Here is a 24,629-nt window from a genome sequence, read left to right as displayed (position 1 = left end):
TGTCCCCACCAGGACTGTACCCCAGTGTTATACAGTGACAGACCCGTCCCCACCAGGACTGTACCCCAGTGTTATACAGTGACAGACCCATCCCCACCAGTACTGTACCCCAGTGTTATACAGTGACAGACCCGTCCCTACCAGTACTGTACCCCAGTGTTATACAGTGACAGACCCATCCCCACCAGTACTGTACCCCAGTGTTATACAGTGACAGACCCGTCCCTACCAGTACTGTACCCCAGTGTTGTACAGTGACAGACCCGTCCCCACCAGGACTGTAACCCAGTGTTATACAGTGACAGGCCATTCCCCACCAGTACTGTACCCCAATGTTATACAGTGACAGACCCATCCCCACCAGTACTGTACCCCAGTGTTATACAGCAACAGACCCGTCCCCACCAGTACTGTACCCCAGTGTTATACAGAGACAGACCCGTCCCCACCAGGACTGTAACCCAGTGTCATACAGTGACAGACCCGTCCCCACCAGTACTGTACCCCAGTGTTATACAGTGACAGACCCATCCCCACCAGTACTGTTTCCCAGTGTAATACAGTGACAGACCCGTCCCCACCAGTACTGTACCCCAGTGTTATACAGTGACAGACCCGTCCTCACCAGGACTGTACCCCAGTGTTATACAGTGACAGACCCGTCCCCACCAGGACTGTACCCCAGTGTTATACAGTGACAGACCCGTCCCCACCAGTACTGTACCCAGTGTTATACAGTGACAGACCCTTCCCCACCAGTACTGTACCCCAGTGTTATACAGTGACAGACCCGTCCCCACCAGTACTGTACCCAGTGTTATACAGTGACAGACCCTTCCCCACCAGTACTGTACCCAGTGTTATACAGTGACAGACCCTTCCCCACCAGTACTGTATCCCAGTGTTATACAGTAACCTGAAAAATGAGGGACGATCTCATAGAAACCTACAAAATTCTAAAAGGATTGGACAGGATAGATTTAGGGAGGATGTTCCTGATGGTGCCACAGGAAGGAGTGCTGGAGCCTCAACTTGTTACAATCCATAACAATCATCTGGATACTGGGACAGAGCATATTGTAGTCAAATTTGCAGATGATACAAAATTGGTGGGAATGGAAGTTGTGAGGGGATAAAAAGAGTCTACAAAGGGATATGGGCAGGTTAAGTGAGTGGGCCTGGAACTGGTAGATGTTTTTATTCATTCAAGGGATGTGGGCTTCAGTTTAAGGGCCATAGGTTATGCTGGAAATGTATAAAACAGTTGGTTAGGCCACAGCTAGAGTATTGTGTGCTGTTCTGGAATCCATATTATAGGAGGGATGTGATAGCACTGGAAAGGGTGCAGAGGAGATTTACCAGGAGGTTGCCTGGGCTGGAGAGTTTTAGCTATGAAGAGAGATTGGATAGACTGGGGTTGTTTTCCTGGGAGCAGAGGATGGACATGATCGAGATGTGTAAAATTGAGGGATATGGATAGAAAGCTAGGAAACCTTTTCCCCTTGGTGGAGGGATCAATGAGCAGGGGTGTAGATTTATGGTAAGGGGCAGGAGGTTTAGAGGGGATGTGAGGAAAAACCTTTTCACCCAAAGGGTGGTGGGAGTCTGGAACTCGATGTCTGAAGGGGGGGTGGAGGCCGAGACCCTCATAACATCTAAGAAGCATTTAGATGTGCACTTGCGATCCCAGGGCAGACACGGCTCTAGACGAAGTGCTGGGAAATGGGATTAGAATAATTAGGTGGTTGTTTTTGACCGGCACAGACAGGATGGGCCGAAGGGCCTTTTCTGTGCTGTATGATTCTATGACTTTAAGATTGGCTCAGCCAGCATTTATTGCCCTTGAGGTGGTGGTGGTGAGCTGCCTCCTTGAACCGCTGCAGGCCATGAGGTGTAGGTACACCCACAGCGCTGTTCGGGAGGGAGTTCCAGGATTTTGACCCAGCGAAAGTGAAGGACAGCGAATGGTGAGTAACTTGGAGGGGAACTTGCAGCTGGTGGTGCACCCAGGTATCTGTGTGCCTTTGTCCGTCTAGATGGTAGCGGTCCTGGGCTTGGAAGGTGCTTCCTAAGGAGTCTTGGCGAGTTCTTGCAGTTAATCTTGTAGGCAGTACACACGGCTGGAGGAAGTCAATATTTTTTTTTTTTTTTTTTTAATTTAGATTACCCAATTATTTTTTCCAATTAAGGGGCAATTTAGAGTGGCCAATCCACCTACTCTGCACATTTTTGGGTTGTGGGGGCGAAACCCACGCAGACACGGGGAGAATGTGCAAACTCCACACGGACAGTGACCCAGAGCTGGGATCGAACCTGGGACCTCAGCGCCGTGAGGCGGTTGTGCTAACCACTAGGCCACCGTGCTGCCCCTGGAGGAAGTCAATATTAGTGGATGGAATCAAGCTTTGTCCTGGATGGTGTTAAGCTTCCTGTGTTGTTGGAGCTGCACTCATCCAGCAAGTGGAGAGTTTCCCATCACACTCCTGACTTGTGCCTGGTAGGTAGTGAACAGGCTTTGGGGAGTTAGGCAGGAGGTGAGTTATTCGTGGCAGGGTTCCTAGCTTCTGACCTGTTCTTGTAAACACGTTACATAAGAACTAGGAGCAGGAGTGGGCCATCTGGTCCCTTGAGCCTGCCTCGCCATTCAATAACATGGTTGATCTTTTTGTGATGTGGAGATGCCGGCGTTGGACTGGGGTGAGCCAGTAAGAAGTCTTACAACACCAGGTTAAAGTCCAACAGGTTTGTTTCAAACACGAGCTTTCGGAGCACGGCATTCACCTGAAGAAGGAGCCGTGCTCCGAAAGCTCGTGTTTGAAACAAACCTGTTGGACTTTAACCTGGTGTTGTAAGACTTCTTACTGGATCTTTTTGTGGACTCAGCTCCACTTACCCGCCCGCTCAGCACAACCTTTTATTCCTTTACTATCTACCTTTGCCATAAATCACTGGGCAGAGAATTCCACAAATTCACCACCCTTTGGGTGAAGACGTTCCTCCTCAACTCGGTCCTAAATCTGTCCCCCTTATGTTGAGGCTATTTCCCCTAGTTCTAGTTTCACCCGCCAGTGGAAACAACCTCCCTACTTCTATCCTATCCATTCCCTTCATAATTTTCTGCGTTTCTATAAAAAAAAAACCCTCATTCTTCTGAATTCCAATGAGTATAGTCCCGGTCTACTCAGTCACTCCTCATAACCCAATCCTCTCAACTCCGGAATCAACCGAGTGAATCTCCTCTGCACACCCTCCAGCGCCAGGACATCTTTCTCAAGTAAGGAGACCAAACCTGTACACAGTACTCCAGGTGTGGCCTCACTAACACCCTATAAAGCTGCAACATAACCTCCCTGGTTTTAAACTCCATTCCTCTAGCAATGAAGGACAACATTCCATTTGCCTTCTTAACTACTAGCTGCACCTGCAAACCAACTTTTAGCCATTCGTGCGCAAGGACACCCAGGTCCCTCTGCACAGCAGCACGCTGCAATCTTTTACCATTTAAATAATAGTGTTGCTATTCCTACCAAAATGGATGACCTGACATTTACCAACATTGAACTCCATCTGCCAGACCTTTGCCCAATCACTTTAACTATCTGTATCCCTCTGCAGACTTTGTGTCCTCTGCACACTTGGCTCTCCCACTCATCTTAGTGTCATCTGCGACCTTTGACACATTACACATGGTCCCCCAACTCCAGATCATCTTTGTAAATTGTAAACAATTGTGGACCCAACAATAATCCCTGACGCATACCACTAGCCACTGATCACCAACCAGTAAAACACCCATTTATCCCCACTCTTTTCTTTCTTTCAGTTAACTAATCCTCTAATCCATGCTAATACATTACCCATAATGCCATGCGCCTTTATCTTATGCAGCAGCCTTTTGTGCGGCACCTTGTCGAAAGCCTTCCGGAAATTCAGAAACACCACATCCACCGGTTCACTATTGTCTGCTGCACTCGTAATGTCCTCAAAGAATTCGACTAGATTAGTCAATCATGACCTGTCTTTCCTGTTCCAGCCTCCCCAAACAGGCGCCGGAATGAGGCGACTAGGGGCTTTTCACAGTAACTTCATTTGAAGCCTACTCGTGACAGTAAGCGATTTTCATTTCATTTCATTTTCTTGAACCCATGCTGCGCCTGCCCAATGTGGCAATTTCTATCCGATGTCTCGCTATGTCTTCCTTAACGATAGATTCAAGCATTTTACCCACTACAGAAGCTAACTGGCCTACAGTTACCCGCCTTCTGATTACCTCCTTTTTTAAGCAGTGGCATCACATTTGCTGTTTCCCAATTTGCTGGAACCGCCCCAGAGTCCAGCGAATTCTGGTAAATTACCACAAACACATTTGCTATTTCCCCCGCCACCTCTTTTAGTACTGTCATGTGAGAGTACCTTTAAGAACTGGGTGTTTATCAAGTAGGTGTAGTGGGTGTACCTTTAAGAAATGGGTGTTTATCAAATAGCTGCAGTGATGTCAGAGTGTGGGTGGAGCTGGGCTGGCTGTCTTTCACTTTCGTTTTTGAGCAGGCCGCTACAGTGTGTTTTAGTTTCATTTTCAGAGCTGGATAGCTGCAGGCAAAGCAAGCAGCTGTTAAATGGTCTCTCTCTACAAGCTACAGACTGTCTTCAGATCATTTGAGGATTTCAAAGTAATACCTGTTTCTGTAGAGAATTTAAACCTACTGTCTTTCTTTGAAAAGGGCTCAACATATGGATATCGTTAGAAAAGTTATGAAGGGTAACTTAAAGAATATTGTATCTGTGGGGATTATTGGTGTTGAGAGTTAAGATGTTTACTGTGGGCTCATAAAGTGTTAACTGGATTCATAAATAAACATGGTTTAGTTTTAAAAGTACTTTAGAACACTGTACCATCACAACACACTCCCTGTAAAGTGGGACCTTGTGCTCCCCATAACCACAATCTATTAAAAGTTGTGGGTCAGGTGAACTCCATGATACACTTTGGGGTTCTCTAAACCCTGGCCCATAACAAATCGGGGGCTCGAGGGTGATAAAAGTCTATCTTTCATGATCGGATTGGCTTAGTGAGCGTAAAGATGGTGAGGGGTCAGCATATTTGTGGTTGCTTTTCAGGTGTGGTATTTCAGTTTAAATAGGGAGTGCGTTGTGGACAATGGCTCTTTCAGAGGCTCGGAGGGTTTTGGGGGTGGATAAGGTCACACGCAGTACCTTACGGACAGAGACTAAAAAAAATGCTTTTAGATTTGGCAAAAACATTGCAGTTAACGTTACCTGACAGCATGTGAAAAGAAGAGGTACTTACGGCGCTAGCTGAGCATTTATAATTGCCCGAGACACAGTCTGACTCATTAGAACTGGCTAAAATTCAGTTACAGATTAAACAACTGGAACATGAGAAAGAATTAAAGCAGCTTGAATATGCAATGAGGGACAAAGAAAAGTAGAGAGAAGAAAGAAACAAAGAAAGAATAGCCCTAGCAGAACAAAGAAAAAAGGGAGAGAAAGGGAGATACAGATCAGGGAAAAGAAAAAGAGAGAGGAAAGGGAAAAAGGGAGGAAAGGGAAAAAGAGAGAGAGAAAAGGGAAAAAGAGAGGGAGTTTGAACTTCAGAAAATGGTCATAAAACATGAGTCAGTTAAAATTGGCGGATGTAAAGGGACACGTACAGTTGGATGATAGCGATGAGGATAAAGAGAAAGAGCGTCATAGTCGAAGGCTTGGTGGGGATCTATTTAAATATGTCCAAGCATTGCCAAGGTTTGAGGAGAAGGAAGTAGAAGCTATTTTCGTTTCATTTGATTTTTTTTTTTAAAACATAATTTTTATTCTCATTTCATTTGAGAAGGTGGCTAAACAAATGAAATGGCCACAGGACATGTGGGTGTTACTGATTCAAACAAAGCTGGTAGGTAGGACTAGTGAAGTGTTTGCATCACTAGCAGAGGAGGTATCTCGATGAGGAAGTGAAAAAAATCCATCATCGATGTATATGAACTAGTGCCTGAAGCCACAGACAAATGTTTAGAAATTTAAGGAAAGAACCTGGTCAAACAGAGTAATTTTGATAGGTGGTGAGGGCTTTGAAAATAGACCAAATGTATGAAGCTCTCAGAGAAACTATACTTTTGGAGGAGTTAAAAAATTCAATTCCTGATGTAGTGAGAACTCATGTGGAAGAACAGAGGGTTAAAACTGCGAGATTAGCAGTAAAAATGGCAGATGATTATGAATTAGTTCATAAATCAAAGCTTGGTTTCCAACATCAGTTTCAGCCGGTGAGGGATAGAAACTGGGGGCATGAGAAATACTCAAGTGGTAAAGGTAAAGGTGATCTGATGGGAGACAATAGAGAGTGTACCTCAGATTAAAAAAGAAATCCAGGAGGGTGGAAAAGAAATGAAAAGTTTCAAATGTTTTCACTGTAATAAACTAGGCCATGTAAAGTCACAGTGTTGGTGGTTGAAGAAAAGCACTGGGAAGGCTGATGTGGTTAAAAAGGGTAAGACAGTGGAGTTTGTTAAAGTGGTAAAAGAAAGCCCAAGTGAAGTGAAGGAGGTGCAAAAGATTGTACAGCCTGATCAAGAGATGATTGATAAGAAGGTGCCAGATCTCCTTAAAGAATTTACTTGTGTGGCTAAAGTTTACTCATGTGTACCGGAGGGAGCAGGTAAGTCACAATTTTAAGAGATGCGGGAGCTAGTCAATCTTTAATGGTAAGAGATGAGGAGTTATGTAGTTTGGGAAGAATATTGCCAGAAAAGGTGGTAATATGTGGAATTCAGGGTGAGAGGAGTAGTGTTCCATTATATAAGGTAAGGTTGGAAAGTCCAGTGAGGAGTGGTGAAGTGGTAGGAGGGGTAATAGAGAAACTATCTTGTCCAGGAATACAGTTTATCTTGGGTAATGATATAGCTGGATCGCAGGTGGGAGTGATGCCTACTGTGGTTGATAAGTCAGTTGAAAATCAGACAACTGAAGTGTTGAAGGCCGAATATCCTGGGATTTTTCCGAATTGTGTAGTAACCCGGTCGCAAAGTCACAGGTTAAGACAAGAGGAGAAATCAGAGTGTGAAGATAAAGTTGAAGTGCAATTATCAGAAATGATTTTTGATCTGATGGTTGGAAAAGAACAAGAACAGGTGGAGGATGAGGCAGATATTTTTAGTTTAGGAGTTACAACAGAAAGATGTAGAAATAAACCGGATGCATCAGAAAGCATACACAGAAGAGGAATCGGAGTGAATACTAGACACTAGAGCATATATGTCAAACTCAAGGATTTGGCCCGCGGTGGAATTATCTTTGGCCCGCGAGATAATATCCAATTACTTTTTTTTTTAATTTTAATTTTTTTTTTTTAATTTAGATTAGCCAATTATTTTTTCCAATTAAGGGGCAATTTAGCGTGGCCAATCCACCTACTCTGCACATTTTTGGTTGTGGGGGCGAAACCCACGCAGACACGGGGAGAACGTGCAAACTCCACACGGACAGTGACCCAGAGCCGGGATCGAACCTGGGACCTCAGCGCCGTGAGGCGGTTGTGCTAACCACTAGGCCACCGTGCTGCCCTAATAATATCTAATTGCTATTAAAGCTGGCCCCAGCAATTGAAGCGCCTATGGCGTATGATATGGCTGATGCCGAGTTTATTCAGGTATAGTGTGAATCACAAAGTGTTGGCCTGTGGAAAAATGTTTTCATTAGAAATTACTCTGGAAAAGCTCCAGATAAAGCAATAAGAAATAAATGCAACTAATTTTTTTATTTATTTAATATTTAATGTTGTTTTTATAGGCAATAACCTAAGCTTTATTAGTTCCAGGTTCAATAAGTTCATTTCAATAAGTTTTGCAAAAAAACATTGAACCAGTCCGGCCCTCGACTTGTCCCGATTTTTTAATTTTGGCCCACGGTGTATTTGAGTTTGACATCCCTGCACTAGAGTGTTATTACCGTAAAAGTGATGTCCTGATGAGAAAATGGAGACCTTTACATTTGCAGGTGGATGAAAAGTGGGCAGAAGTTCATCAAGTAGTATTGCCGGTAGGATATAGAAAGGTGGTGTTGCGAGTTGCACATGAGGTACCAGTGGGAGGTCAATTGGGAGTAAGGAAAACTCAAGGTAAAATCCAAAAAGATTTCTATTGGCCTGGACTACATAAAGATGTAGTTAAATTTTGTCGATCATGTCACAAATGTCAAGTGATAGGGAAACCTCAAGCAGTGATAAAGACAATTGTCAAGATTATCCAGAGGATTGGGATAAAGGAATTCCATTCGTACTGTTTGCAATTAGGGATGCACCTAATGAGTCAACCAAATTCAGTCCTTTTGAACTAATTTTGGTCAAGAGGTAAGAGGACCACTTAAATTGATTAAGGAAAAATTGGTGAGGAGAAATCGGAACTTACATTATTGGATTACGTGTCAAATTTTAGGGAACGTTTAAATAGAGGTGAATTGACTAGACAACATTTAAAAATTGCACAACATGTGATGAAAGGGCAGCACAGTAGCATAGTGGTTAGCACAATTGCTTCACAACTCCAGGGTCCCAGGTTCGATTCCGGCTTGGGTCACTGTCTGTGCGGAGTCTGCACGTTCTCCCCGTGTGTGCGTGTGTTTCCTCCGGGTGCTCCGGTTTCCTCCCACAGCCCAAAGATGTGCAGGTTAGGTGAATTGGCCATGCTAAATTGCCCTTAGTGTTGGATGGGGTTACTGGGTTATGGGGATAGGGTGGAGTTGTGGGTTTGGGTAGGGTGCTCTTTCCAAGAGCCGGTGCAGACTCGATGGGCCAAATGGCCTCCTTCTGCACTGTAAATTCTATGAAATCTATGAAACGGGTTGCGGACAAGAAATCCAAAGTTCGTAGTTTTGCCAGTGGAGATAAAGTCTTGTTACCAGTGGTAGGTGAACCTTTAAAAGCTAGGTTTTGTGGACCTTATCAGATTGAAAGGAAATTAAGTGAGGTGAATTATGTGGTAGGAATGCCAGATAGAAGGAAGACTCACCACGTGTGCCATGTGAATATGCTTAAAAGGTACTTTGAAAGGGAAGGAGAGCAAATGGAGGAGGTTTTAATGATTCAAACTCAAAGTGAAGGACCGAATCCAGATGACTTTCAATTTGACATCCCTCGAATTAAACTGGCGTGAAAGAGTTACTGATATCACAATTTATACAGGCGCCGGAATGTGGCGGCTAGGGGCTTTTCACAGTAACTTCATTTGAAGCCTACTTGTGACAATAAGCAATTTTCATTTTTTTTTCATGGGCAAGTTTGTGGAGATAAGTTGGGAAGCACAAAAATGGCTATACATGATGTAGATGTGGGAAATGCTGTTCCAATTAAACAACATCCATATAGACATAACCCTTTAAAATTGGCACAGGTTAACAAAGAGATTGAGTGTATGCTTATAAATGGCATAATTGAAGTGGGTTGCAGCCTTACATAGAATTTACATCGCAGAAGGAGGCCATTCGGCCCATCGAGTCAGCACTGGCTCTTGGAAAGAGCACACTACCCAAGGTCAACACCTCCACCCTATCCCCATAACCCAGTAACCCCTAACACTAAGGGCAATTTTGGACACTAAGGGCAATTTATCATGGCCAATCCACCTAACCTGCACATCTTTGGACTGTGGAAGGAAACCGGAGCACCCCGAGGAAACCCACGCATACACGGGCAGACTCCGCACAGACAGTGACCCAAGCCGGAATCGAACCTGGGACCCTGGAGCTGTGAAGCAATTATGCTATCCACAATGCTACCATGATGCCCTTAAAGCCAATGGAGCTCACCCATTGTGATGGTACCAAAACCAGACAGTACCCAACGGTTGTGTGTGGACTATAGAAAGTTTAATGCAGTTACAAGAATGGAACAAAGAATAAAGAAATGTACAGGACAGGAACAGGCCCTCCAAGCCTGTGCCAACCATGTTGACCATCTAAACTAAAATCTTCTACACTTCCGGGGTCCGTATCCCTCTATTCCCATCCTATTCATGCATCTGTCAAGATGCCCCTTAAACTCTTATCCTACCCCACGGTTGGAGGATTGCATTGAGAAAGTGGGACAATCAGCTTTTCTTTCCAAACTGGATTTACTTAAAGGCTACTGGCAGGTACCTTTATCCGAAAGGGCGAAGGAGATTTCAGCTTTTGTGACTCCAGATGGTAGATACCAATTCAAAGTTATACCATTTAGCATGAAAAACGCCCCAGCCACATTTCAACAGTTAACTAACAAAGTTGTTTCAGGATTACCCAATTGTGCGGTATATATCGATGATCAGGGAATTTTTACCCAGACATGGAAAGAACATTTCAAACATCTGATGGAGTTATTCGATTGACATCAGGAGGCGGATTTGGTGGTAAACCTGACCAAAAGTGAATTTGGAAAAGCCCAAATCACTTTCCTTGGCAATACAATCGAACAGGGGCGAATGGTCCCACGGGATGTGAAAACAAAAGTTATTGGGGAGTTTCCAATACCCTCGACACAAAGGGAAATAATGCGATTTCTTGGCATGAGTGGATTCTACCGGAAATTTGTGCTGCACTTTAGCAGTGTGGTTGCTCCACTGATGGACCTGAAGAAACGTCGAAAATTTCCGTGGACAGCAGAGTTTCAACAAGCATTTGAAGGCCTAAAGGCTGTGATAACTAATGCGCCTGTGTAGGAGAATTACAATGGGCTCTGTGATCAGATTGAACTAAAGTATCTGACTTTAAAGAGAAATGGATGGACCTTCTTGTCCAAAGAGACAGTCAATCAAGTTGGAGGAAGAATAACTAAAATGGACTATGTCATTATAAATGTTTGCATGTTTTGTTTTGTTAAAAAAAAGTATATTCACTGTCAATATTTCTTAAAGGATAGCGAAAAGGTGAAAAATGAAACCATCTTGAAGTTGATGGGTTTTTTTTCTTGGGGTAAGGTGTCATGTGAGAGTACCTTTAAGAACTGGGTGTTTATCAAATAGCTGTAGTGGATGTACCTTTAAGAAATGGGTGTTTATCAAATAGCTGCAGTGATGTTAGAGTGTGGGTGGAGCTGGGCTGGCTGTCTTTCACTTTTGTTTTTGAGCAGACTGCGTGTGTTTTAGTTTCGTTTTCAGAGCTGGATAGCTGCAGGCAAAGCAAGCAGCTATTAAATGATCTCTCTCTACAAGCTACAGACTGTCTTCAGATAATTTGAGGATTTCAAAGTAATACCTGTTTCTGTAGACAATTTAAACCTACTGTCTTTCTTTGAAAAGGGCTCAACATATGGATATCGTTAGAAAAGTTATGAAGGGTAACTTAAAGAATATTGTATCTGTGGGGATTATTGGTGTTGAGAGTTAAGATGTTTACTGTGGGCTCATAAAGTGTTAACTGGATTCATAAATAAACATGGTTTAGTTTTAAAAGTACTTTAGCTCTCTATTTCATCACAACACACTCCCTGTAAAGTAGGCCCTTCAGCTCCCCATAACCACAATCTATTAAAAATTGTGGGTCAGGTGAATTCCATGATACACTTTGGGGTTCTCTAGGGGCTAAATCTAGGGGCACACTGGGCTAAATCGCTAGCTTTCAAACCAGACCAAGGCAGGCTGTTCCTCAATTGTCCCACCATAAAGTATTTTCTCCCAATCTATTTTAGCAACTCCTCCCTCATCCCATTGTAGTTTTCTTTGTTTAAGCACAAGACACTGGTATTGGATTTTACCGTCTCACACGCCAGCTGTATTTTAAATTCAACCATACTGTGATTACTCCTTCCGAGAGGATCCCTAACTATGAGATCATTGATTATTCTTGTCTCATTAACAGAACAAGATCTGGGATTGCTTGTTCCCTTGTAGTTCCATTACATACTGTTCTAAGAAATTATCGTGGATACATTCTATAAATTCCTCCTCAAGGCTGCCCAGACTGACCCGATTTGACGAATCAACATTGAGATTAGAATTCCCCATAATTGCCGTACCATTTTTACATGCATCAGTTATTTCTTTGTTTATTGCCCGTCCCACTGTGATGTTATTATTTGGTGGCCTATAGACTATGTCTATCAGTGACCTTTCTTCCTTACTATTTCTAATTTCCACCCAAATGGATTCAACCTTCTTCACCATAGAACCTATATCATCTCTCACTACCAGCCTGATGTCATCCTTAAATATCAGAGCTACACCTTACCTCCCTGTCTGTCCTTCAGAATCATCTTAAAACCCTGGATATTTAAATAAATAAAATAATCTTTTCATGGTCACAAGTAGACTTACATTAACAACTCCCAGTTGTGACCATCCTGCAACCATGCCTCTGTAATGGCCATTAAATCATACTCAATTGCGATGATTTGTGCCGTCAACTCATTTATCTTGTTTCGAATGCTATGAGCATTATTTATATGGCTAGTCCAGTTTCTGGTCAATGCTAAACCCCAGGATGTTGATACTGGGGGATTCAGCGATGGTAATGTCATCGAATGTCAAGGGACGATGGTTGGATTTGCCTTGTAGATGGTCATTGCCTGGCACTTGTGTAGCTCGAATATTACTTGCCACCTGTCAGCCTAAGCCTGGAGATTGGTCAGGTTTTACTGCATTTGCACATAAGAACATAAGAACATAAGAACTAGGAGCAGGAGTAGGCCATCTGGCCCCTCGAGCCTGCTCCGCCATTCAATGAGATCATGGATGATCTTTTGTGGACTCAGCTCCACTTTCCGGCCCGAACACCATAACCCTTAATCCCTTTATTCTTCAGAAAACTATCTATCTTTACCTTAAAAACATGTAATGAAGGAGCCTCAACTGCTTCACTGGGCAAGGAATTCCATAGATTCACAACCCTTTGGGTGAATAAGTTCCTCCTAAACTCAGTCCTAAATCTACTTCCCCTTATTTTGAGGCTATGTCCCCTAGTTCTGCTTTCACCCGCCAGTGGAAACAACCTGCCCGCATCTATCCTATCTATTCCCTTCATAATTTTAAATGTTTCTATAAGATCCCCCCTCATCCTTCTAAATTCCAACGAGTACAGTCCCAGTCTACTCAATCTCTCCTCATAATCCAACCCCTTCAGCTCTGGGATTAACCTAGTGAATCTCCTCTGCACACCCTCCAGTGCCAGTACGTCCTTTCTCAAGTAAGGAGACCAAAACTGAACACAATACTCCAGGTGTGGCCTCACTAACACCTTATACAATTGCAACATAACCTCCCTAGTCTTAAACTCCATCCCTCTAGCAATGAAGGACAAAATTCCATTTGCCTTCTTAATCACCTGTTGCACCTGTAAACCAACCTTCTGTGACTCATGCACTAGCACACCCAAGTCTCTCTGCACAGCGGCATGCTTTAATATTTTATCGTTTAAATAATAATCCCGTTTGCTGTTATTCCTACCAAAATGGATAACCTCACATTTGTCAACATTGTATTCCATCTGCCAGACCCTAGCCCATTCACTTAACCTATCCAAATCCCTCTGCAGACTTCCAGTATCCTCTGCACTTTTCGCTTTACCACTCATCTTAGTGTCATCTGCAAACTTGGACACATTGCCCTTGGTCCCCAACTCCAAATCATCTATGTAAATTGTGAACAATTTTGGGCCCAACACGGATCCCTGAGGGACACCACTAGCTACTGATTGCCAACCAGAGAAACACCCATTAATCCCCACTCTTTGCTTTCTATTAATTAACCAATCCTCTATCCATGCTACTACTTTACCCTTAATGCCATGCATCTTTATCTTATGCAGCAACCTTTTGTGTGGCACCTTGTCAAAGGCTTTCTGGAAATCCAGATATACCACATCCATTGGCTCCCCGTTATCTACTGCACTGGTAATGTCCTCAAAAAATTCCACTAAATTAGTTAGGCATGACCTGCCCTTTATGAACCCATGCTGCGTCTGCCCAATGGGACAATTTCTATCCAGATGCCTCGCTATTTCTTCCTTGATGATAGATTCCAGCATCTTCCCTACTACCGAAGTTAAGCTCACTGGCCTATAATTACCCGCTTTCTGCCTACCTCCTTTTTTAAACAGTGGTGTCACGTTTGCTAATTTCCAATCCACCGGGACCACCCCAGAGTCTAGTGAATTTCGGTAATCCAGATATACCACATCCATTGGCTCCCCGTTATCTACATGTGGGAAAATCTGAGGTTGTCCAATTTAGGGGGAAGTCTAGAAAATCAGACTATTACTTAAATGGAGAGAGATCGCAGAATGCTGTGGAACAGAAGGATCTGTGCCTCCTTGTACGTGAGTCACGATGTTCTCATGCACCAAGTAATTAGGACGGTAAAGGAACATTGACTTTGATTGCAAAAGGATGAAGTATAAAGTCAGGATGTCTTGCTAAAACTATACAGGGCATTGGTGAGACCATACCAAGTGTCCCCATGTACAGTTTTGGTCTCCTCTTTAAGGAGACGCAGACTTGCATTTGAGACTGAGAATGTGAAGCAAGGGTTAATAGCTAGAACGAGCCAGAATGAATGAGATACATTAGTGGAAAATCACCAGTGGAGGAGTTTGTTATTGAAGCTATTAAGGGAGGATGAACTTGTTGAGATAAGGGAGTTGATATCTGAATTTGTGAGCCGACTCATGAATGACTGTAAGCCGAATAGCCTTGAGAAACAAGGCAGATGGCCGGATGACGGAATAGGAAATGTGAGAGCCGCTTGTAATTAAGGCTAACACCTGCTGATTAAGATGGGCAGCACGGTAGCATTGTGGATAGCACAATCGCTTCACAGTTCCAGGGTCCCAGGTTCGATTCCGGCTTGGGTCACTGTCTGTGCGGAGTCTGCACATCCTCCCCGTGTGTGCGTGGGTTTCCTCCGGGTGCTCCGGTTTCCTCCCGCAGTCCAAAGATGTGCAGGTTAGGTGGATTGGCCATGATAAATTGCCCTTAAGAGTCCAAAATTGCCCTTACTGTTGGGTGGGGTTACTGGATTATGGGGATAGGGTGGAGTTGTTGACCTTGGGTAGGGTGCTCTTTCCAAGAGCCGGTGCAGACTCGATGGGCTGAATGGCCTCCTTCTGCACTGTAAATTCTATGATGAAATCTATGATGAAGATATACTCATGTGCCAATAGATAACCTCAAAGTCTGTGAAATCATGTATTAGATCTCTGGCAAAAACAAGCTTATGTTTTGTAATAGGGTGAGCTCATGTGAATGTAAGGGACCCCCCCCCCCCCCCCCCCCCCCCCCTCACACCACCACCCTAATGTTATCTATAAAAGAAGGATGTTTTGAGCAATATTTTGGCACTCTCAGAGATGGTTCTTTAGAATACCTAGCGGGCTGCTCCGATCGCAATAAAGAATATTCTGAAGTACGGACGTGTTCGAGACTTTCTTCCGGACTGAGAGACAAGTGAATTAAAGGCACATCCACAAGACACTTCAGAGAAGGTTCACGAGGCTGTTCCTGGGATGAGGCTGGGCCAAAAAATGTGAGGTGATCTTTTGAATCATGTAAGGTCCGGGGAGGTGATGGGAGGGGAGGCGGGTGCTTGACAGGGTAGATGCTGGGAGGATACGTCCCCTCATGGGGGAATCTAGAACTAAGAGGCACAGTTTCATAATAAGTGGGTCTTCCAATTAAGGCAAATGAGGAATTTCTTCTGAGTTTTTGGAATTCTCTTCCCCATGGGGCAGTAGAGGCTACATCTACTACATCATTGAATATATTCAAGGCTGGGTTGGATAGATTTTTGATCGACAAGGGAGGAAAGGGTAAGAGGGGATAGCAATAATGTAAAGTGACAATCACATCAGCAATGACCTCAGCGAATGGGACTGGATTGATGGACTGAGGAGGCAGGGGAGCAGTTGTGTAGTCAGATACTGAAAAGATGTGAAAAAGCAGGGTAATTGTGAAGGGCAACTTTAACTTCCCCCATATTGACTAGGAATCCCTTACAGCCAGCGGCTCGGATGGAGAGCAATTCATTAGATGTGTCCAGGAGGGTGTTTTGATCCAGTATGTTGACAATCCAACCAGGGAGGGGGCCAGACTAGACTTGGTATTGCCGAATGAGCCAGGCCAGGTGATTGATGTTTCAGTGGGGAGCATTTTGAGCTTAGTGACCATAATTCTAAGATTTCGGGTAGTCATGGATAAGGACAATAGTAGCCCGCGTGCGATGGCCAATTAGATCCAAATTCGACAGGAACTGGGGAGTGTGGATTTGGAGCGGCTATTTGAGGGCAAATCCATGTCAGGCATGTGGGTGGCTTTCAAAGGCCAATTGACTGAAGTGCAGGACAAGCATGATCCTGCAAAAATGAAGGATAGAAATGGCAGGATTCAGGAACCATGGATGACAAGGGAAACTGTAAGCTTAGTCAAAGGGCTAAAGGAAGCACACGATAGGTCCAGGCATCTAAAAACTGACAAAGCTCTTGAGGAGTACAGTGAAAGTAAGGAGGAACTTAAACGTGGGATTAGGAGGGCTAAAAGGGGCTATAAAATGTCTTTAGCAAACATGGTCAAGGAGAATCCCAAGGCTTTTTATGCATATATTAGGAACAAGAGGATAGCAAGAGAAAGAGTAGGCCCACTCAAGGACAATGGAGGGAAGTTATGCGTGGTTCACAGGACGTGGGTGAAATCCTTAATGAGAACTTTGTATTGGTATTCACCAGGGAGAAGGATATGACAGATGTTGAGGTCAGGGATAGGTGTGTGAACGCTCTTGAGAATGTCAATATATCAAAAGAAGAAGTGTTGAGTATCTAAATTGCATTAAGGTAGACAAGTCCCCGGTGCTGGATGGGATCTATCCCAGGTTACTGCGGGAGGCAAGGGGAGAGATAGCTGGGGCCTTAATAGATATCTTCACATCATCTTCAACCACAGGCGAGGGTTCCAGAGGAGAATAAATAATGTTATTCCCTTGTTTAAGAATGGAAGAATATAATCCAGCAAATTATAGGCCGGTAAGGGAAAGGATTTTGGAAAAGATACGGAGGGATAGGATAAATGCATATTTGGCAAAAAATGGACTAGTTAGTGACAGGCAGCATGGTTTGGGGAAGGTCATGTCTCACCAACTTCATTGAGTTTTTTGAAGAGATGACAAAGAAAATTGATGAAAATTGCAGTGGATGTAATTTATATAGACTTTAGTAAGGCATTTGACAAGGTCCCACATGGCAGACTGGTACAAAAACTAAAATCACATGGGATTCGGGGTTGGCTGGCTAGATGGATACAAAACTGGCTTGGTTATAGAAGACAGAGTAATGGTGAAGGGTGTTTTTCAGATTGGAGATCTGTAGCTAGTGGTGGTTCTGCAGGGATCAGTGCTGGGACCTCTCATGTTTGTAGTGCATATAAATGATCTGGAGGAAAACGTGGGTGGTCTGGTTAGTAAGATTGGTGGAGTTCCTGATAGTGCCGAGGATTGTCAGAGGATACAACAGGAGATAGATAGATTGAAGACTTGGGCACAGAAATGGCAGGTGGAGTTTAATCCGGACAAACGCGGGGTCATGCATTTTGGAGGATCAAATCTAGGTATGAATTATACTGTAAATGGCAGAACCCTTAGCAACATGCATTCTATGCTCGGTTTGAGCAGGTAACCAACAATCCACTGTCGAGTGCCCCAGCAGCCCATAATTCACCCATATCCACCATCACAGCTTCTGATGTCAGATCGGCCTTCCTGAAAGTGAACCCACGGAAGGCGACGGGCCCGGACGGGATCCCTGGTCGTGCACTCAGAGCCTGCGCATACCAGCTGGCAGAGGTATTCACAGACATCTTTAACCTATCCCTACTCCACTCAGAGGTCCCCACCTGCTTCAAGAAGACCACCATCATACCGGTACCAAAGAAGAACCAGGCAACGTGCCTCAATGACTACCGCCCGGTGGCCCTGACGTCAGTTATAATGAAGTGCTTCGAGAGGCTGATCATGAAGTGCATCATCTCTATACTCCCGGAACGCCTTGACCCACTTCAATTCGCATACCGTCGCAATCGGTCCACATCAGACGCCATTTCCCTGGCCCTACACTCATCCCTAGAGCATCTCGAAAACAAGGACTCCTACATCAGACTCCTATTTATTGACTACAGCTCCGCCTTCAACACCATAATCCCAGCCAAGCTCATATCAAAGCTCCAAAACCTAGGGTGTAACTCTCCACTCTGCAACTGGATCCTCGATTTCTTTTTTTAAATAATTTTTATTGGAATTTTTTACAGAAAATATAAAATATAACAACAATGAAATGCAACAAAATAACCCATAACAACTATAACATCCCCCAGACCGTATCAACGCATGTATCACATCCCCCCCACCCCCCCAACCACAACAAGAGAACTTAAAAATAAATTTAAATTAAATAAACAAACATAGTCTTCGTTCCCCCCCTCCCCTTCGTCCCCCCTTCCCCTTCCCCCCTCTCGTTGCTGCTGCTACTGTCCCAGTACCCTATCGTTGAGCCAGAAAGTCGAGGAAAGGTTGCCACCGCCTAAAGAACCCTTGTACCGACCCTCTCAGGGCGAATTTGACCTTCTCTCGCTTAATAAAACCCGCCATGTCATTGATCCAGGTCTCCACGCTTGGGGGCCTCGCATCCTTCCATTGTAGCAAAATCCTTCGCCGGGCTACTAGGGACGCAAAGGCCAGCACACCGGCCTCTTTCGCCTCCTGCAGTCCCGGCTCCACCCCAACCCCAAAAATCGCGAGTCCCCATCCTGGCTTGACCCTGGATCCCACCACCCTTGATACCGTCCTCGCCACCCCCTTCCAGAACTCCTCCAGTGCCGGGCATGCCCAGAACATATGGGCATGGTTCGCTGGACTCCCCGAACACCTGACACACCTGTCTTCACCCCCAAAGAACCTACTCATCCTCGCCCCAGACATGTGGGCCCGGTGCAGCACCTTGAATTGGATGAGGCTAAGCCGCGCACACAAGGAGGAAGAATTAACCCTCTCCAGGGCATCAGCCCATGTCCCGTCTTCGATCTGTTCCCCCAGTTTCCCCTCCCACTTAGTTTTCAGCTCCTCTACTGACGCCTCCTCCACCTCCTGCATAAACTTGTAGATATCAGATATCTTCCTCTCTCCGACCCAGACCCCCGAGAGCACCCTGTCACTCACCCCCCTCGCGGGAAGCGAAGTGAATCCCTCCACCTGCCGTCTAGCAAATGCCTTTACCTGCAGATACCTGAACATGTTTCCCGGGGGGAGCCCACATTTCTCCTCCAACTCCCCCAGGCTCGCAAACCTCCCATTGATGAACAGGTCCCTCAGCTGTCTGATGCCCGCTCTGTGCCAACCCTGAAATCCCCCATCAATGTTCCCCGGGACGAACCTATGGTTCCCCCTTAACGGAGCCTCCATCGAGCCCCCCACTTCTCCCCTATGTCGCCTCCACTGCCTCCAAATCTTGAGGGTAGCCGCCACCACCGGACTCGCGGTATACCTCGTAGGAGGGAGCGGCCACGGCGCCGTTACTAGGGCCCCCAGGCTTGTATCTCCACAGGACGCCCTCTCCATCCGTTTCCATGCTGCCCCCTCCCCCTCCATCACCCACTTGCGCACCATCGACACATTGGCCGCCCAGTAGTACCCCCGAGAGATTGGGTAATGCCAGCCCCCCCCCCCCCCCCATCTCTACCCCGCTCCAAGAAGACCCTCTTCACCATCGGGGTCCTATGCGCCCAAACAAAGCTCATGATGCTGCTGGTCACCCTTCTAAAAAAGGCCCTAGGGATAAAGATGGGCAAACATTGGAAGAGGAACAAGAACCTCGGGAGAACCGTCATTTTGACGGACTGCACTCTACCCGCCAACGATAGCGGCACCATGTCCCACCTTTTAAATTCCTCCTCCATCTGCTCCACCAGCCTGATAAAATTAAGCTTATGGAGAGCCCCCCAACTCCTGCCCATCTGCACCCCCAAGTATCTGAAACTCTTCACTGCCCTCTTAAACGGGAGCCTCCCAATTCCCTCCTCCTCCCGGGTGTACTACAAATACCTCGCTCTTGCCTAAATTTAACTTATAGCCCGAGAAGCCCCCAAATTCCGCTAACAGCTCCATCACCCCCGGCATTCCCCCTTCTGGGTCCGCCACATACAACAGCAGGTCGTCAGCATACAGCGATACACGATGTTCCTCCCCACCCCGCACCAGACCCCTCCATCTCCCTGACTCCCTCAACGCCATAGCCAAAGGTTCAATCGCCAGTGCAAAGAGCAGGGGGGACAGGGGGCACCCCTGCCTGGTCCCACGGTAGAGCCTAAAGTACTCTGATCGCCTTCCATTTGTAACTACACTCGCCATCGGAGCCGCGTAGAGCAGCCTCACCCATTTGATGAATCCCTCCCCAAATCCTAAACGCTCCAGCACCTCCCACAGGTACCCGCACTCAACTCTATCAAACGCTTTCTCTGTGTCCAGCGCCACCACTATCTCTGCCTCCCCCTCCACTGCCGGCATCATGATAACATTTAGCAGTCTCCGCACATTTGTGTTGAGCTGCCGTCCCTTGACAAATCCTGTCTGATCTTCGTGTATCACCCCTGGCATACAATCCTCTATCCTGGTGGCCAGGATCTTCGCCAGCAACTTGGCGTCAACATTGAGGAGCGAGATAGGCCTGTATGATCCACACTGCAAGGGGTCCTTATCCCGCTTTAGGATCAGAGAGATCAGTGCCCGCGACATGGTCGGGGGCAAAGCCCCCCCCCCCCTCCCATGCCTCATTGAAGGCTCGCACCAACAGGGGGCCCACCAGATCCGCATACTTTTTATAAAATTCCACCGGGAACCCGTCCGGCCCCGGGGCCTTACCTGACTGCATTTGTCCAATCCCCGACTAGCTCCTCCAACTCTATCGGCGCCCCCAGCCCCTCTACCAGCTCCTCTTGAACCCTTGGGAAACATAGCCTGTTCATGAAGCTCTCCATCCCCCCTCTCCCCATCGGAGGTTCCGACCGGTTCAGTTCCTCGTAGAAGGCCCTAAAGACCCCATTTACTTCTGTCCCCTTCTGCACTACATTCCCACCCCCATCCGTCACTCCACCAATTTCCCTAGCCGTATCTCGCCTACGGAGCTGATGCGCCAACATCCTGCTCGCCTTCTCCCCATACTCATATACCGCACCCTGCGCCCTCCTCCACTGTGTCTCCGCCTTTCTGGTGGTCAAGTCAAATTTGGCCTGCAAACTGCACCGTTCTCCCAGCAACCCCTCCTCCGGTGCCTCCGCGTATCTCCTGTCCACATCCAGGAGCTCCCCCACCAGTTTCGCCCTCTCCTTCCTCTCCCTCCTTTCCCTATGGGCCCGGATGGAGATCAGCTCCCCCCGGATCACTGCTTTCAAAGCCTCCCAGACCATCCCCACCCGGACGTCCCCCGTGTCATTGGTATCAAGATACCCCTCAATACTTCCCCAGACCCTCCTACACACCTCCTCATCAGCCAGCATCCCCACATCCAGGTGCCAGAGCGGGCGCTGGTCCCGCGCCTCCCCCATCTCCAGATCAACCCAGTGCGGAGCATGGTCTGAAATCGCTATGGCCGAATACTCGGCATCCTGCACCTTCGGGATCAATCCCCTGCTCAGGACGAAAAAATCTATCAGGAATAAACCCTATGGACATGGGAGAAAAAGGAATACTCCCGCGCTCTCGGTCTCCCAAACCTCCAGGGATCCACCCCTCCCATCTGGTCCATGAATCCCCTCAGTACTTTGGCCACCGCCGGTCTCCTACCCGTCCTTGAACTGGACCGGTCCAGTGGGGGATCCAGCACTGTGTTAAAGTCTCCCCCCATGATCAGGCCCCCTGCCTCCAGGTCCGGAATGCGGCCCAACAAGCGCCTCATGAAGCCAGCATCATCCCAATTCGGGGCATATACATTAACCAGCACCACCTTCTCTCCTTGCAGCCTACCCTTCACCATAATATATCTGCCCTCCTTGTCCGACACCACCTCAGCCGCCTCGAACGCCACCCTCTTCCCCACCAGAATCGCCACCCCCCCGGTTCTTCGCATCCGATCCAGAGTGAAAAACCTGCCCCACCCACCCCTTCCTCAGACGAACCTGGTCCGCCACATTTAAGTGGGTCTCCTGGATCATAGCCACGTCCGCCTTCAGCCCCTTCAGATGAGAAAATACCCTGGTTCTCTTAACTGGCCCATTCAGCCCCCTCACGTTCCAGGTAATCAGCCGGATCAGAGGGCAACCCGCCCCCCTCCCCCGCCTGCTAGCCGTAGCTTGTCGACTGCTCGCCCCAGGCCAGCTCGCCCCGCCCAACCCGTTCCCCATGGCGATAACGCCTCTCCTCTACCCCCCCGGTCCACACCAGTTCCTTCCTGGCCATTCCAGCAGCAACCCGGTATCCCCCCCCCCCGCCCCCCTCCCCAAGGCTAGGACCCCACCTAGCCACGACGCACCCTCCATGGTACTTCCGTGAGTCAGCTGACTTCTGCTGACCCCGGCAGCTCCCACCAAAACCCATCCCCCTCTTGCCACACCTCCTTGGCACCGCTTCAGCGTGGGAAAGAAAACCTGTAGAGGACACGCCCCCACCGCCAGCTCCGCCCCCCCGTCCCACGGCGTGGGAAACCAGAGGAAAGCTCGCGCTTTCACACTGCCACACCCCACCCTTCTGACGCAGCTCCCCAAAATCCAGTTTCACACCCCAACCCCCAGCCCCGTACAGAAGAGAACATATAAAATACAAACCCCCAACATTCCCCACACACCCGACACCCAACAGACAGACCCACAGAGCAAAAAGAAAACCAGCATAAAAAACACACATGTCAAAGTTGAAGAACAGCAACAGCGAAAACAGCAACGGCCATAGCGTGTCCCCAGACCCTAGTTCGAGTCCAGCTTCTCCGCCTGTACAAAGGTCCACGCCTCCTCCGGGGACTCGAAGTAATGGTGCCGGTCCTTGTATGTCACCCACAGGCGCGCAGGTTGCAGCATTCCAAATCTGACCTGCTTGGCATGCAGCACTGCCTTCGTCCGGTTGAACCCGGCCCGCCGCTTAGCCACCTCCGCACTCCAGTCCTGGTAGATTCTCACTACCGAATTCTCCCACTTGCTGCTCCTCTCTTTCTTGGCCCAGCGCAGCACACACTCTCGGTCACTAAATCGATGGAACCGCACCAGCACCGCCTGCGGGGGCTGATTTGCCTTAGGCCTCCTGGCCAGCACTCTGTGAGCTCCATCAAGCTCCAGGGGCAAATGGAAGGACCCCGCTCCCATCAACGAGCTCAACATCGTGGTCACATACGCCGGGAGATCCGACCCCTCCAGCCCCTCCGCCAGGCCCAGGATCCTCAAATTCTTTCGCCTCGTGCAAACGTCCAGCTCCTCCAAGCGGTCTTGCCACTTTTTGTGAAGTGTCTCGTGCAACTCCACTTTCCCCACGAGGACCACGGCCTCGTCCTCCCTCTCAGCAGCCTGCTGCTACAACTCCCGAATGGACGCCTCCTGGCCGCCTGGGTCCGGAGATGTGCGGGGTAAGTTTTTCACACAGAGAGTGGTGGTACCTGGAACACACTGCCAGAGGATGTGGTCATGATGTGGAGATGCCGGCATTGGACTGGGGTGAGCACAGTAAGAAGTCTTACAACACCAGGTTAAAGTCCAACAGGTTTGTTTCAAACACGAGCTTTCGGAGCGCAGCTCCTTCTTCAGGTGACTGGAGAGGATGTGGTGGAAGCAGCACATTAGAAACATTTAAGAAGCATCTAGATGGGTCCATGAATAGGGAGGAAATAGAGGGATACGGACAGAGTAAGGGCAGTAGGTTTAGTTTTTAGTTAGGGCATCATGATCGGTACAGGCTTGGAGGGCCGAAGGGCCTGTTCCTGTGCTGTACTCTTCTTTGACTGGAACAGGAGGAGGTGAATGTTGCAGCGTGTTACAGTTGAAAATGTTTTTATCATCTCCACTGATGATAGTGGCGTGGTGTTAATATCACTTGAGTAGTAATCCAATGGCCCAATCCTGGTGGACGTGGGTTTGAATTCAATTCAATTAATCAATGTGCAATTCAAACCTCGTCTCTGGAATGGTGACCATGAAGCAATTTTCGATTGTCGTAAAAACCCATCTGTTCCACTAAAGTTTCTTGTAAATCTGACTGCCTTACCTGGTCTGGTCAACCTGTGACTTCAGACCAATCTGGTTCACTCTGAAATGGCCGAGCAAGACACACACTTCAAGGGCAATAAACGCTGGCCCAGCAACAGGTATTGATAAATATATATCAATATATATTTACACTCTGCATTAGACCCGAGTCCCTGGGGTTCCGTCCCAGTATTGCCCCTTCCCAAACCCCACAGGTACCTCTCACAGCACGTCCCCTCTCCCCCCCCAGCCACCACGTCCCCTCCCCCCCCCCCCAGCCACCATGTCCCCTCTCCCCCCCCCAAGCCACCACGTCCCCTCCCCCCCCAGCCACCACGTCCCCTCCCCCCCCAGCCACCACGTCCCCTCCCCCCCCCAGCCACCATGTCCCCTCTCCCCCCCCAGCCACCACGTCCCCTCCCCCCCCCCAGCCCACCACGTCCCCTCCCCCCCAGCC

The 24,629-nt window shown here is 47.4% G+C and overlaps 1 protein-coding gene across 1 annotated transcript in view; it reads right to left on the bottom strand.

Moving 5' to 3' along the window:
• fastk (Fas-activated serine/threonine kinase) overlaps nt 1-24,629 on the bottom strand; it is a 77,126-nt gene that overhangs the window by 51,759 nt on the left and 738 nt on the right. The window lies entirely within an intron of this gene.

Source organism: Scyliorhinus canicula, chromosome 10 (genome assembly GCF_902713615.1).
Source record: "Scyliorhinus canicula chromosome 10, sScyCan1.1, whole genome shotgun sequence".
NCBI classification, from domain to species: domain Eukaryota; kingdom Metazoa; phylum Chordata; class Chondrichthyes; order Carcharhiniformes; family Scyliorhinidae; genus Scyliorhinus; species Scyliorhinus canicula.
Note: the sequence above shows the minus strand (reverse complement) of the source record. Positions and strands in the feature narration are given on the sequence as shown.